Source organism: Aphis gossypii, chromosome 3, assembly GCF_020184175.1.
Source record: "Aphis gossypii isolate Hap1 chromosome 3, ASM2018417v2, whole genome shotgun sequence".
NCBI classification, from domain to species: Eukaryota; Metazoa; Arthropoda; class Insecta; order Hemiptera; family Aphididae; genus Aphis; species Aphis gossypii.
The window spans coordinates 4,901,210-4,916,090 of NC_065532.1; the positions used below are offsets into that span (position 1 = coordinate 4,901,210).

The following is a 14,881-nucleotide window of genomic DNA, read 5'->3' on the forward strand; positions in this document are numbered from 1 at the left end:
ATTTCTTTAAGGCCAAGTGGGGAAATTTTGAGGTATCATTTAGTTTTAACGCGCGGGTGCAATAAGTTAATAATCAGAACGAAGTAGTATTGTGGTAGTATTATTAATATAAATTAGGTTAGGTAGTAGCAACGGCGTAGGAACTAGAAAGGATAATATGTATAGTAAACTGGACAATGTCATCAGGTCCACATTACATTTCAAAAGTTGGCGTATAATAATATATGTATGTAGCCATGCAGCGAAAAAATATATTTTGTGTGATGACCTTGTCATAAATGCTAAAACAACTAAAATAATACACAATGAAAATAGAGATTATTGAAACATAAGTGTATTTTTCACTTTTCAGTGTTGATTTGGGCGCATTTTTCATAATTTGTTAGGGGCGTTGTTGAGGCTTCTTAATACGCTGCTGTGATGGCAATAGTCGCTATATATTATTATTCACAGAGTATACTGACTGAGCAGTAAATTAAGCAAAAATAATAATAACCAATTAATAAGCATACTATTACAATAAGCTAATTACACGTAGATAATAGAAAATAATTTTAAACATCATCGTCATCGTAGGTAATATTATTATTACTGTAATGTGTACATTTTTTGTATTTTTGTCGCGGCGGTTCACCCGCACGACCAACGGACGGTGGTGAATCATCGTCGTCGGCGTATTGGCAACGTCGCACTCGCGATGAATGGAATTCTCACAGCATGGCCGCCGGCCCGGTAATTATCGTTTCCCCCAGACTGGTGCCGGACCGGGTTAATATCACCGCAGTAGCTGTTGTCGTCCGATCGTGGCGATATCGTAATTTGTAATCGTAGTCTATAATTGCGTTTAAAGTGTGTTATCGTGCGAAAATAATTTGATATAAATTTGTCGTTCTTTCGTTTTGCCGTCGGTTCGCGCCTGATCGAAAATCCACGTTTAATCAAGCGAGCGATTACGCTTCGAGCCTCGACCGGAGCCGAGACCCGTCTTATCTGACGGCAAGTGTCCGCGACAAGTCGAAAGGTACGTGGGTTCTTATCATACACCGTGCTGTCCGTAAACCGTATTTATACTTCAGTAATCATTAAGACATTATGACACGTTAAAATTATAAGATTTATTGAGATTCTAATACCAAATGATTTTTACTTGAAAACAAGTATGAGTTGAGTCAAAATATCATGATTCGTGAAACGTAGTAATGACGCGATAATGCGATATAGCTGGTACGTTTCTTCGCTAGGTTGTAACTTGAATATTTTCTGTGAAGGGATCAAAAATTTAACTCTTAACTTAAAATAGTAAGACTACAGTGAAAACAAAATTGAGGAGGGTTCCAATCACTTAGAATCATTTTAGATACGGTATAACCAATGACGTAGGTATCTTATTAGTTATTTATTATTTTTGATGTACGATTTGATATAAATTGGCAGTCTCCTGTTGTAGTAGTTATAATGTTTAGCTGAAAGTATAAGTTAAAGTATTCGTTTTATTCGATAAATTACTTTTATCCATCCACATATCACTTTAAGATTTTTGCCTTTTATATGATTCAAAATGTTTTAATGCACCAGCCCAACGGGGCCTTAGGCTTTTTAGATTAATTTTGCTGCGGTATTTGGTCGTTCGACCTTTTCGCGCGCTTCGTGTGTCATTTCGACTGATAAGAACATTTCGTCGCACGTGGCTCCCTGGCCACCGCCTCGTCATCATTAACAGCTTTTGGCGCGGTTTCCGTTTCGTATTCAACATAGTCTGTGGTCGTTGTATATTAATTGATCCTTTTCGGTGATCGATCACATATTATACTGAAGACTGAAATACCAGTCACGATTAACGTTGTGTCGATAATAGACGGGTCGTAATATATAAAATATATTTTTAAAAAGCATTTTTAATTATTAGTTATTTTCGTTTGGTTGAATAAAATATTTTAATTCTAAAAATGTCTAGTTAATTTAAATAGTCTCTAACTCTGTGTATCGTAACCTTGTACGAAATTACTGTAATATTGATGTTTAGTGATGTGACGATTATGACGGAAATTTTATGTTCCTGGGGTTGCAACACTTCTTATAGAGTATGATCGAATTGTATTTATTTTAGTCGATCTGCACTTGAGTAAAAAACAGGTAGTGGCCACACCAATGATTAAAATCGTTGTCAGTCCTAAGCATGTAAGTGGAATAGGAAATGAATGTTTTCTAAATGTTTAACCCCCTTCAAATGCATAATATTTTTGTGGAAATCCATTTTTTGAGCCTAAATGCAGGTTTTTCTAACCCACTAATTCTTGCTATAAACTCCACTTCGAATTCATTCCAGAAAACTCGTCTAGGAGACTAAACCGTAACTGGAGTCGTGGCATAAAATAAAACTAATAACCTTCTAGCCAGTAAGCTTTGCCGCTGGATGATTGATTTATCATGTTAATCCAGCAATTATAAATATTCTAAATCCTCAAACATGCTAATTATACCTACAATTGTTTATAAATTGTATTTAATTTATAATAGGTAATTAAAAAAAAAGAAAGATTTATAATACATAATTTAGCAGAGCCGTGCCATTAAGATTTAACGCCCGTGGCAAAATTAAAAATATTAGCCCCCTAATATTCTAAAAAAAATTTTTGGCGCCCCTTTAAACAGTTTAAACCATGCGTCCGGGGCGCATGCCCCCTAAAACCCCACGGTACGGCTCTGCAATTTAGAACAAATAGTTTTTAATGGCTAATTGTATAGGTACATTTGAGAAGGAATCAATTCGTTTAATTTTGTAGGAATCACTTTCTCCTCTTAATAATAAAGTGCCTTCAATACAAACCCGATTATTGACGACTGTAATTTATATATAGGTACCTGACATTCTAACACAGTGATGTAATTATTAACTACAAATAGTACAAACATCTGCTATTAATTATTATCATAGTCAGTGCAGTTATGTAAAAACAAGTCATCGTTTATAGTGTTGTATTTTATTCCAAGTAGCAAGGCATAATATTAATATAGTAAACAAATATTACGACTTACCTACCTCGTAAGTATTTATACACTTACTTAGTACTTTAAGTACTAATATTCTGTAAAATTATATTTGTACCTAATAAACTAATGCATAGATTATTATATAACTATTATATTATAGAATACTCATATACCTACCTATATTTGCAGAATAGGTATTGATTTCGTTTATTTATCATTACCAATTCCTTAATGCATTTTGGATTAAAAATAAATTAAAAAAATTAGGCTAGTATACCTATTTAGTAGATTTATTTAAACAATACAGGATTGTATTTAAACATTTTAAACCTTTAGCAATGATAGACATGACCGCGTAGTATATTTGAGCACGTTTGGGTATTGACCATGAAAGTAGGTTGTCGTTTTTGTTATAAAATGGTATGTTTGAGATACATAATAGTATCATTAGTTCTAGGTACTTAATCAAAATTTGCTATTTTTTCATTCCCTCACATACACACAGATATATATAATATTATATATAGGGTGGAACAATTATTTTTTGTCTTTTATTTGAAGATATACTTAAAATAGATGTAACTATTTATTTAGTTACAGGTTTTTAAACATTAGTTAGTGTTAATATACGTTTATACGAATAGTATTGTTAATTAAATGTAAAGGCAAGGATAATTTATTAATGTTTATAGAATTTTTTTTTCGGTTCTGAGTGTTTTTTTAAATATTGTTTTTTTTATTACATCAGTTAGTTATTTTATTGATGTTTTCGATTAGACATTCTTAAGCTATAAGTAGTCATGTGGCTGTCTTGTATGTACACCGCAACCTTGAACGAGCCTCCTTAGGTTTCAATAAACAAGGGAGCACCCTAAATAGGAAATGAACACGTTTTACAACGTTACCCATAAGACGATCAATGAATATTGAATAGAAAGTAAACTTATTTCAAAATAAAATGATATTTTATAAATATGACATGGGTACACATATTATTTTTTTACTTTATTTTTATTGACAATGCCAATATCGTCATAACTCTCGTTACCTAATTATTAAAATGTAAATTTACTGTGGTGCGTAGTATATATATAGTTTTAAAAAGTAAAAGCATTTTAAATAGAATTATTTAGTTCAAAAGTGCAAAAGTATAATTATTTGTGGATAATACTGAGAATTCCATTTGTGACAATAATCGTGTTATATAAGATATAAACGAAACTTAAATGTAGGCATGATTATATCGAACGCCATTTGAATCATCGTTAGTATTGTTATTTCCATACTAGGTCGATTGTATTTACTATAGCTAGTATAATATTCTGTATTTCTGTCTCATTATATAGGTAGGTATAATATGCGGTCCTGTAAAGTAAAATTTATTAAACTACCCATGTTGAATATTCTAAACTTGGAGCGGTTGTATAATAAACCAATGCATGTATAGGTAGGTAGCTATAAAAATTAGATTGGTAAAAATGTTTCCTTTTGTAATTGAATTATGTTTTTCATATCGGCGTATCTATACGTATATTATAAGAACAAGAAGCACATAAAACCTTGTAACGTGAAATGAAATAGAAATGACCTGTTGAGTTTATTGCATATTCAATGCATAATATGCGTGTATGTTTAAATGTATATTATATTTTATAAAGAATGGAATTTTTCTAGGTAGTTACTTGTTATAACATAGTTGAGGTTCATGCTTAAAAAGATATGATATTCATGGGAAATGCTTTTAAATTGTATGCAATATTTTTCTTTTTAATGTTTGTCAATATTCTGAACACCAAATTGTTTTTTAATTCACATTTTTTTGTTTTAAACACGTTAATATAGCATAAGTTTTTTTTTCAAAAATGACTTAACTATTTCATGATGTTATAAGTGATATTTTGTGAATTCTTAAGTGTAGATGTACTAAATTAATATTTGGTCAAATTTTGATTATTTATGGATTTTAAGTAATTTAATTGTCGAAAATTAAAACTTGAAAACTATGGTATTAACCATATTGTTCATATTTATATCATAATTAAATAACCGAATACTTTTTTAAAAAATGTATTCATTTTTATATTATAGTTTTTTTAAAGTACATATTTGAAGTTAAAAATACTAAACCATGTAATAAATAGTAGATATTTTTCAAACGTTAAAATATTTAATTGATTTAAAATTGCCTTCAATATTCTTTAATAATGCGGCAAGTCTCTTCCTTATTGGTCTGTGTGTTCTACTCTAAATATAATGGTAAATTATAAAGAATTTCTGTTTCTGTAATCGTGTTTACCACAATAAATTGTATGTGAATTTTATAAATCAGTTATAAAACTGCTTATCAATTGTAAAATAGTTAGGTAACGTGGGAAAATATTTCCCAAACTTCATAAATTATAATAATAATTATGTTTACTTTCAATTATTGAACTTTTTAATTTTTATTAAAAATATGGAGTAAAACAAAATCAATGACTAAGTATAAATAAATATTATTATGATATAAATTTGTTACTTCACGTCTTCACCGATAATAAAAGGGATTATAATTGTCTTTCACGCCGTATGCAACAATTTGTAGATAGTAAAAGTTCATTCACGCATTTATAAATTATTCAAGGAAAAAGTTGAGATTTTAGAGTTGAAACACTTAGGTAGGTTCTTATTTTAAAACTTAAAATATTATTCTCATAAAATTAAGATCTTCTTTGTAAGATTTTTGTACATTAAATAGTATAAAATCAGTAATATCATTAATACCTATTTAATCATTGGTATATAATATCATGTTGGGTACCATCATTGGTTGATCTTTTCATATTTATTATTCATAGTTAAAATGTATGTAAAAAACGTACTTGCTTATTATTGTCCTATTTTTACACAGCTTGTAAATGTTCTTTTTTTTTAAAAGTAAGATAAGTTAATAAATAAAAGTTTGAAGTTTTTTATCTAAATTTCTGTAACTATTTATGGATAAATATTTCTGAAATAAAATAAAGGCTTATTAATGATAAAACGAAAATATGGTTTCCCTTAATTTATGCTATTTTTTAATGAAGTGTATTTTAATAATTAAAACAAATAATAATAATAATTATTATTATTCTTATAGAATACAAAATTAAGTTAAATTACAATAATAGATGAAATTACTTTATATTTTATTAGCTTTGATGAAAATAACAAATTTTGATGTAAGTAGATCTGTTACGTTCTTATATTTTATAAATATAGTTTTCTATACATATCATTTTCGAATATAAGAATAAATACATGTAACATGTATAATATTATAATTTTATGTTAATCACTATTTAGATTATACTATAAACTAATTGTTTATTTTATCGACAGTTATTATAATTCATCTATTAGTCACGTTTTCGCGATTTTTTTTTTACTATTTTGTTGTTAAATCGACTGTGACCATTTGGCATGGAATGTATTCCTTTCGCAAAGATACCAATTATGTATACATATATATAGTTAAAACTATATCTAGCGAAATTAGTGAATTCCAAGCTGTTGAATAAAAATACACAGTGCATTGTATTTAATATACATTATATGTTATCTGATTATTTGGATAAAATAATACATATTTAACAAAAAGCTAAATATTTTTAATGCATTTTATCAAAATCTTTTCAAAGGTGTTTCCGGTTGAATACGTTTACACAATTGAATCTTGATGAACGAATGTTTCATTATTTTAACTACATAAGTGTAGTATGCACGCTTAAATTATAATTATTAAAAATAACGTTATCTATTTTTATACAGATTCTTTCTATTTTTTAGCCATTTAGAATTTATTGGTTCAACAATGATAATATTTTTTTTTTTGCTTACATTTTTCAGTAATGGAGATAGTTTCTGGTGTTTGGTTTAAACATTTGTTTATAATTATTATTATTGAATTAAAATTAATATACTTTATGGCTTATTATAGTTAAATTTTTACAATGATGAGGGTGTGCTCCAAATTTGTATACAGGAGAGTGAGTTCTTCATTTATTTTTAAAATTAACGGCTATGCTTTAGTTATAGTTAAAGTTGGTGATGGAAATGATTATGATAATTTTAATTGCGTAGACACTAGACTGTAATTACTGAAAGTAATTAGGTACTAATATATAGTATAGAGAAGATATAATTAAACAGTTAGAATTACTAAACATTTATATTTTTATTTATATGACTTATTTTTTTTTATAATACTGGTGCTATAGTTTGATCGCTGTTTTATTCAATTTTCTAGTTAGAAATCTTCAAATAAAGAAAACACTCCTGTAAGTTATAATTTTTCTTTTGAGGAAGACATCACTAGGGAATAAGAATGATATAAATTTATGACTTTGTTTTCTGAGAAACTTAAATCCCTCAACAATGCGTAAGTCTGTATTTGGAATTCTGCTTGTGTACCTATATTTTTAATGTTTTTTATTATTATTACAAATATACGTTGTTTTTTGCACATACTTTTAAAAGATTCATACACATCGATTTAATTAAAATGTATAGTGATATTTGTGTTTTTAAAACAATTAATTTTTATTGATTCTAGTTGAATGGAATGTTTTAATTAAATTTCGTATTAGTTAAAATTGCTTTGAAGTTGCCTACTGTGAAAATTTAATACGTCCAAAGTAGATCGATTATTATTTAGACTATCGTATTTATTACTGAAAAAATAACTTCAATGTTTTATTTGATGATCATTTTCTATAAGTTCTTTTTGTATTTGTCATTTAAAATATTTTTGTAAAGTTATTGGTGTAATTTAAATTTAACTCAAAGATGTATATCATTTATGTATATTTATATTAGATAGTTAAATGCGTGGTTAAATAATACCGTACCTAGTGATTATAATATTGCATTTATTTCTGGTTTATATTTGTATACATTCATTTTATTATCAAACATTTCTTTAATATAAATGTTTAAACATTTTATAAGGTACTTAGAAATCGTATACTTTCATCAGGCAAAAAAAAACAATAGCATTTTAGACGTATACAATAAATCATATTACTTATGGAAAGAATATCATATAGAGAAATGCGCGTAATTAAATGATAAAGTAGTTGACACAATTCTTGGCTATACATATTATAACTAGGCGTTCTTTTAAGCTATCTTTAGTTAACACGTGTCACTGTTGTTAAAAACTATTTATCTAGTTGTAAAGTTATATTTATATTGCAGTATAGAGGTATAGTGACTTTCGATTTTCACTTACTGATAATTCGAAATATACCTACAATTTTACCTCATTGTTTGGTTTTGGACTTATTTCAATGTATAATATCGTATAATATCTAGTATTTATGTGCTTTACATATTTGTTTAAGAGAAGAAAGTTTGTTGTGATTTTTTTCCAACAATGATATATTATGATAATACTGGTAAACAATGTAAGCATGTGTCAAAGATAATTGACCCAGTTGATCTTCCACGGATCTCCAGCAGGGCCTCGAGGAAATAAGAAAGTCGATTCTCTTGTTCCCCTCATATGGTACAGAAAATGTATTTTACTATCGAATTTAAATACGGAATAATATGGTCAACCCATAGTATAGACTTTGTGGAGTAGTCAATTAACTTTATGTATACACTGTACAGATGTTGCATGGCCCATAGTCGGGACTATAGTACTTCAACTACTAAGTAACTCGTTTAAAATAAAACCTGCATGCAGTTAAACATTTACTAGGGGAATATGTATTGCAATAAAATATTTTAATATTTCTAGCGTCTTATATTTTAAGTTGTTTGAAGTAATTAAAAATATATTTAGATTTAAGTGTTTATTTTAATCAACCTGTTTAAAAACTTTTAGTTTTATATTAACCTAACTAATATAACTATTTAAAAATTCATATTATTATTATAATAACTGTGACAGGTTATGATATTCGTTGAACTTAATCAAAAGAGTAGTTATTTGTGTTAAGATTTAATATTTTGATCTTATTATATTTTAAAAATAATTAATGACATAATATTATGTATAAGTTAACTTAGTTATAAATAAATTATTGTATGATTACCATGGTATTTTTTTTTATCTATAATGTATATGCAGTTAAACGTAATTGAAAATTAAAAATAGATTGCATTTTTTTACACCGAAGTTGCATCTTAAAATTTGGAACATTTATCATAATCCTATTAATATATTTATTCATAGATACTCATTATTATATTAGTTATGTGTATAGGTACAGATTTTACATAATATAATTATTGTTTATTTAAGCTCTGACAACTAATCTAAACGACATTAAAAATAAAAAAAACAATCATAAATCCCTATAGATTATTAATTTGATTCAATATTTGTTATACTTTTAAATATTACTTCAACGCTTATAAATGATTGTATAAATAAAACAAATATGAAGTATTATGTTATTATAATTTAAACTGAAAACAGTGAAAATTCTTTATTTTGTTTTTATTTTTGTTAATGTCTGTGGGTAGCAATATATTGTAACTATCTATAATAAGTATACCTATGCGTACTTTACTATAATTTCTGTTTCAATTTAATTATCTACAAAAAAAATGGTGCCTTAACATTGTTAAAATTTACTGTAATATATAATGGGTTAGATTGATGTCAATTTAGAGACGATCCTCGTTAGGTTCTTTTTCTTTTTATTTGTTATATTTGTAAACAGGGAGACATTTATTATGTATATAGTCATAGTGGAATACTGGAATAATATATTATCATGAACCCGCCCAAGTAAACGCGTTATAACGCATTTATATGGTTGTTGACCGAGTATATAATATTATGTATGTTATATATGTGTGTGAATCAGATAAAAATTGTGCCCGGAAATACTACTCTTTCACTATAGCACCTGCAATTTATATAAATATGCGTTGAATTGTATTATGTGTACTGTACATAAAGTTAGAAGAAAGTAAAGAATTAACGGATCATAATACTGATTTGATATTATGATAATACCTATACACTCAAAACAATTAAGAATTTAGAATCGTTTAGACTGTGAGATCTTTATGGTTTATTTTTTATTTTTTTTATTTTTAATAAATCCCATAAACGTATTAACGGTAAACTTTCACTCTATAAGCGTTACTGAAAAAAAAATACAGAACATCATAGTTTTTTCCCCCTCACGGGTTTTCTATCATCGTTTAATTAAATTTTAATTATGTATATCATATCATATATTATGCTCCATTAAATACAAATTAAAACGGTATGCAACTTTTGTCTGCGGAATAAGTCGTCTTATGTATAAAAAAAATACAGAAGGTTTGGATTTTGACCTAGAGAACATGACGTTTCTATAGAACCTCCTGTATACATATTGTACATCGAATATAGTAGTATACCTACATTCTTTGATTATTAACAAAACTATGATGTATCGTTCAACTTTGACGGCGCAAGGCAACACCTACGCTGCGCTTGCAGCAATATTGAGACGCGCGTAGCCAAATCCGGACGTTTGTTATTAGTAGGTATGCATTTCGCCCACTAGTTCATCATACTTTGTTTTACGTAACTATTTACACCGTAGACCGCATGATTTTTGTCACGACATGAAACACGCATATATATTATTATTTTTGACAATTTTTGTATAATTTTTACTTTCTATAAAACTATTGAGTATCTCTCATATCAAATCCGCTGTGTTTCTTTCAGCATTATAGTGTTGTGGTATGTAATTTATCAGTATTAAAATCGCAGTATATCTGTGTTTGTATAATCTTAACGTTAAGATATGAAGGTTTAAACGTTATAAAATTTTTTTCATATATATGCGTATTAATGATAATAATTAATAATATAATTGAATATTAAATATTATAATAAATTGTACTTTAACTTTATTATATATTCAAACCGTATATTAAATGATTGTACTTAAATTTACATTTTAACTTTTGAGTTAATAAATGTCTACCGCCATTATTCCATTATCTGGTGTAAATATCGTTTAAGTTTGAATGACATGTCACGTGACAATTATTCACTTAACGATTGTGTTATATACTAAGGTAGATTTTACCACATTTTCCATTCTGTATTGTAGTTAAAATTTACATACTTCGTGATCACAAATGAAACTTCGACGATTTATTCATGAAATTAAAAATAAAAGAGGTCAATTTCTTGCGTTTCAACTTTTACGACGCTAAAAAAGCTGCTTACACGGCGACATTTTACACTCTTCTAAGTGTATAAAAGAACACCTAAGTGTTTCTGAAATGATTGTACATTTTTTAACTTATAAGTTATAATTTAATATTCTTTAGTAATATGATTTATGTATATATCTCGGTTGTTGATCGCATATACTTTTATGTACCTATACGAATAAATATTTGAAAAATAATTTCTATGGATGTTAAAACAAAATACAAATAGATCATAAATGTATAAATATAAGTAATATATATTATATACCTGGTGTAGTGTGTATACATGGTTTGGAAGAGGAATCAGCGATAATTTACGTTTAAAAATAATAAACCTTATTTAAGTAATTATATAATTATTAAATTGTATAAAATAATACAGTAAGACTCAAGCCTCCAAGGGCCCAAAACATATTTTACTATCATTGTGTGTATTCAGCACATGAGAGCATTGATAGAAATTAAATCCAACGACGTAAACATGTTCATGTGAAACATTACGAAAATGTATTATAAAGTAGTTTTAGAATTTAGAGTATAAACATTAATTATAAATGAGAACTATATTTTTAAAACAGCTTCTTCGGAGTAGTGTATTATTTTAAATAAATGATTTTGTATAGAAGGCACATAAATCTATATTTTGTATTTTATATTTGTAAATAATTGTTATAACTAATATTCCAAAAAAACGCTGATATAAGGTTGTCTTCTAAATATTGAATGTTCTCTACAACTGTCACAATACATGTTTCAAGAATAAAATTCATGATACCACTCTAAGTCGTAGATTAAATTCTGTTTGTCCAGATATAATAAAATCAAAAATAAATTAATAAAAAAATAAGTAAATTGATTAATTTAAAACACTTGAACATTATAAGCAACAATGTATTATTACAAGTTCTTCAAATAGTTGTTGTGCCCTATGAACATAAATAAACGTCTACAGTATCTATGTTTGTATAAAATACATTATATTGTATTATTTGTATTTGATACACAATATTATAAGTCTGGTTCATAGCTATGTACTATGTAGTCTATCGTGTCATGTAGCTTTTCGTATTTTGATTGATCGTGGTAACCATATCATTCGCTGATTAACATGATTTACCAAAAAATATCCAAGTTGAGTTGAGCTCAATTTTTTTACTAAAAGATACCTACGATATAGCCGTGAACTCGGCTTTATTGTTGTTAGTAATGGCAACTTTGGTAGATCTAAAATTTTGCAGGTATACATAATATGTATTATATATACAAACCTCTTCCTCTGTATTTCACGCAGTTACATAATATTATAATACGTACGTCTGTTTCAACCGTAGTATTCGACTATCACGCATAAAATAACATTTTTTAATAACCGTATGATGATTATTTAGTGATAATCTATATATTATACGAAACATACGCGCGGGTAAAATATTTTCGGTGCTCTAAATTGTTTTACGGAAAAACGTGTACAGCCAGCATGAGCGTGTGCGCCAACCAATTTCAAATATTGTACGTTATTAGTTTGGAAAGGCGGTGGGGTGCGGGGAAAAGTCCGTTGGTCGTGTTGCTTACAAGAATTCGCGTAGTAGGAGCGCTCGGCTCGCGCGCGCGCGCTCACGATCTGCCGCCGCCGACAACAGACGCGCCGCGCGACCAGTGACCGGTAAACTGCGAGAAAAGTTCCGAGAGTTGTGTGGTATACGGTTTCACGCGTTGCACACGTGTTCGTTCGCGTCCGTTACGCGATCCCGGAACGTTCGGGATTAAAGACGAATATAATGTGATATGAAATATTCACTATGATATTGTAAATAAATGCGCGCGAACGAATTACTCGATTTTTTTGATTTTTTATTTCTTTGACGATAATAACAATTATAATAGCATAAAATAAACTTCCACCGCCTGGCCGTTTTTTATTTGCGTTTCGACACCCGAGTGTAACGCATGTTTGTTGTTCAAAAACGTCCGATGTGACGGAAAACGATGCGCCGCGGTTGAGACGATCAACACGTATACGCACCGCCGACCGGATCGTAAAAATGGTACGTTATATACTATCGAATATTGACTATATTGTTATATTTATGCACATTGCATTTAGGTATTAGTAATTTATTATAGTTCATTAAAACACGCCTGTCAGGGTTGAAATTGATAGGAGTGCTGAAGCTCTGCAATTTTTAAGTTTTACGATTATGAATTGCTCGATGAGCAACATACCTTGCTCCCACAATTAAATAATTAAATATTTAATCATAGCTTCAATCATTTTATTAACAAAATAATAATTAATTTACTACGCAGATGTCATATTATATAATGTGGGTGCTAATTTAAAAATTTGGGGTGCCAAGCACACGAGTGCGATCGTCACGTTGTTATTACAAACGGTTCACGTGAAGTTGTTTTTTTTTTAAGCTGGCAGAAATTCGGCAACTATAATATTATTATGTTGTTGATAAGTTGTAGGCTTAAAATCTCGTTAAAATATCAGTTCTGTATACGAGTTGAATATAGTATAATATAGGTACTATATAGAAATATTATAATAATATATATGCACTATTGCACTCAAACCTGACCACATAATACCTGGATATATGTACTCAAATATATAATTGACCTTTTAGTATTATGTAACTGTACTATATACATCTTATTGATGTTTATTCATTGATTAACAAGTGTTCGTTATCTTTAATTAGGAATTTTTGTTTTTTGATTATTTTTATAAAACAACGGCTGAGATGCCTAAAAATAAAATTTAATATTGACAATAATAATTATTACTCACATTTTCTGATAGATATGTATCTTACGATTGCGATGTACAACGGTACATAAAATCTGTTATTTTTGTAAATCCAATTACAAAATCTGTACTTCTTATTACTTTCTGACTTTATTTAATGTAGTTATTAAAATTATAGAATTGTGATAAACAAATTACTAATGGGTTGACATATCTAATAGATTTATTTGTTATTATAAATTAATTTAAAATTTAATTAAAAAATATGCGAGTAATAAAAATTTTATATTTGTATATTTACAATGGTGCTTATAGAATCTAATCTGTCATGTCGTGTGTCATAGTTTAAGTATTAATATAACTCATATAATTTTTAATTATATTTTTTTTTACGAATCTTATAGATTCTAGAATTTGTATTATAATACATCGTAATATATTATGTATATTATACATCCGTATATACGTATGTTATGTGTGTTTATTCCAATATTTCACTTTTGTGTTAAAGTAGAAGTAAACCTATATTTCTAAAACTAACACGAGAGCCCGTTGTCAGGGTGTAGTTACTATTTCCCCCAAAATATGTCAAGTTCCATCATTATCAGCGTGTTGGGCTCTCAAGAATATTAAACTCTCCCCTTTTGACCAAAAGTACCTCTCACGTAAGCCAATAATATTGTGTTTGTTACCCTCGTGCTGTGCACATAAAGTTCACTACCCCAATCGAAGTTGACAGATATGCGTGATTAGCACCTATATTATACTGTAATTAATTAATTTGTAAATTTTTAGTTTTCACGGTTGATCAATAATTTATTTTAACTTTTTAAAAACATTTTTATCATATTTTTTTATTATTTATACCTCATTAAAAACGTACTGTGCTTTCATATTTGTGCATTTACAATGAAGGATATATTTTTATATTTGTAT

The 14,881-nt window shown here is 27.9% G+C and overlaps 1 protein-coding gene across 4 annotated transcripts in view; it reads left to right on the forward strand.

Moving 5' to 3' along the window:
* The first annotated feature begins 742 nt into the window (after positions 1 to 742).
* LOC114120058 (mitochondrial ribosome-associated GTPase 2) overlaps positions 743 to 14,881 on the forward strand; it is a 31,820-nt gene continuing 17,681 nt past the window's right edge. For 3 of the 4 annotated variants that reach the window (XM_050203514.1, XM_027981842.2, XM_027981843.2), the window contains exon 1: positions 743 to 1,021. The gene's annotated coding sequence lies outside the window, so the exon portion shown is untranslated. Of the gene's footprint in view, positions 1,022 to 12,808; positions 13,236 to 14,881 lie in introns of those variants that run through there. The other variant, XM_050203515.1, reaches the window with a different exon arrangement.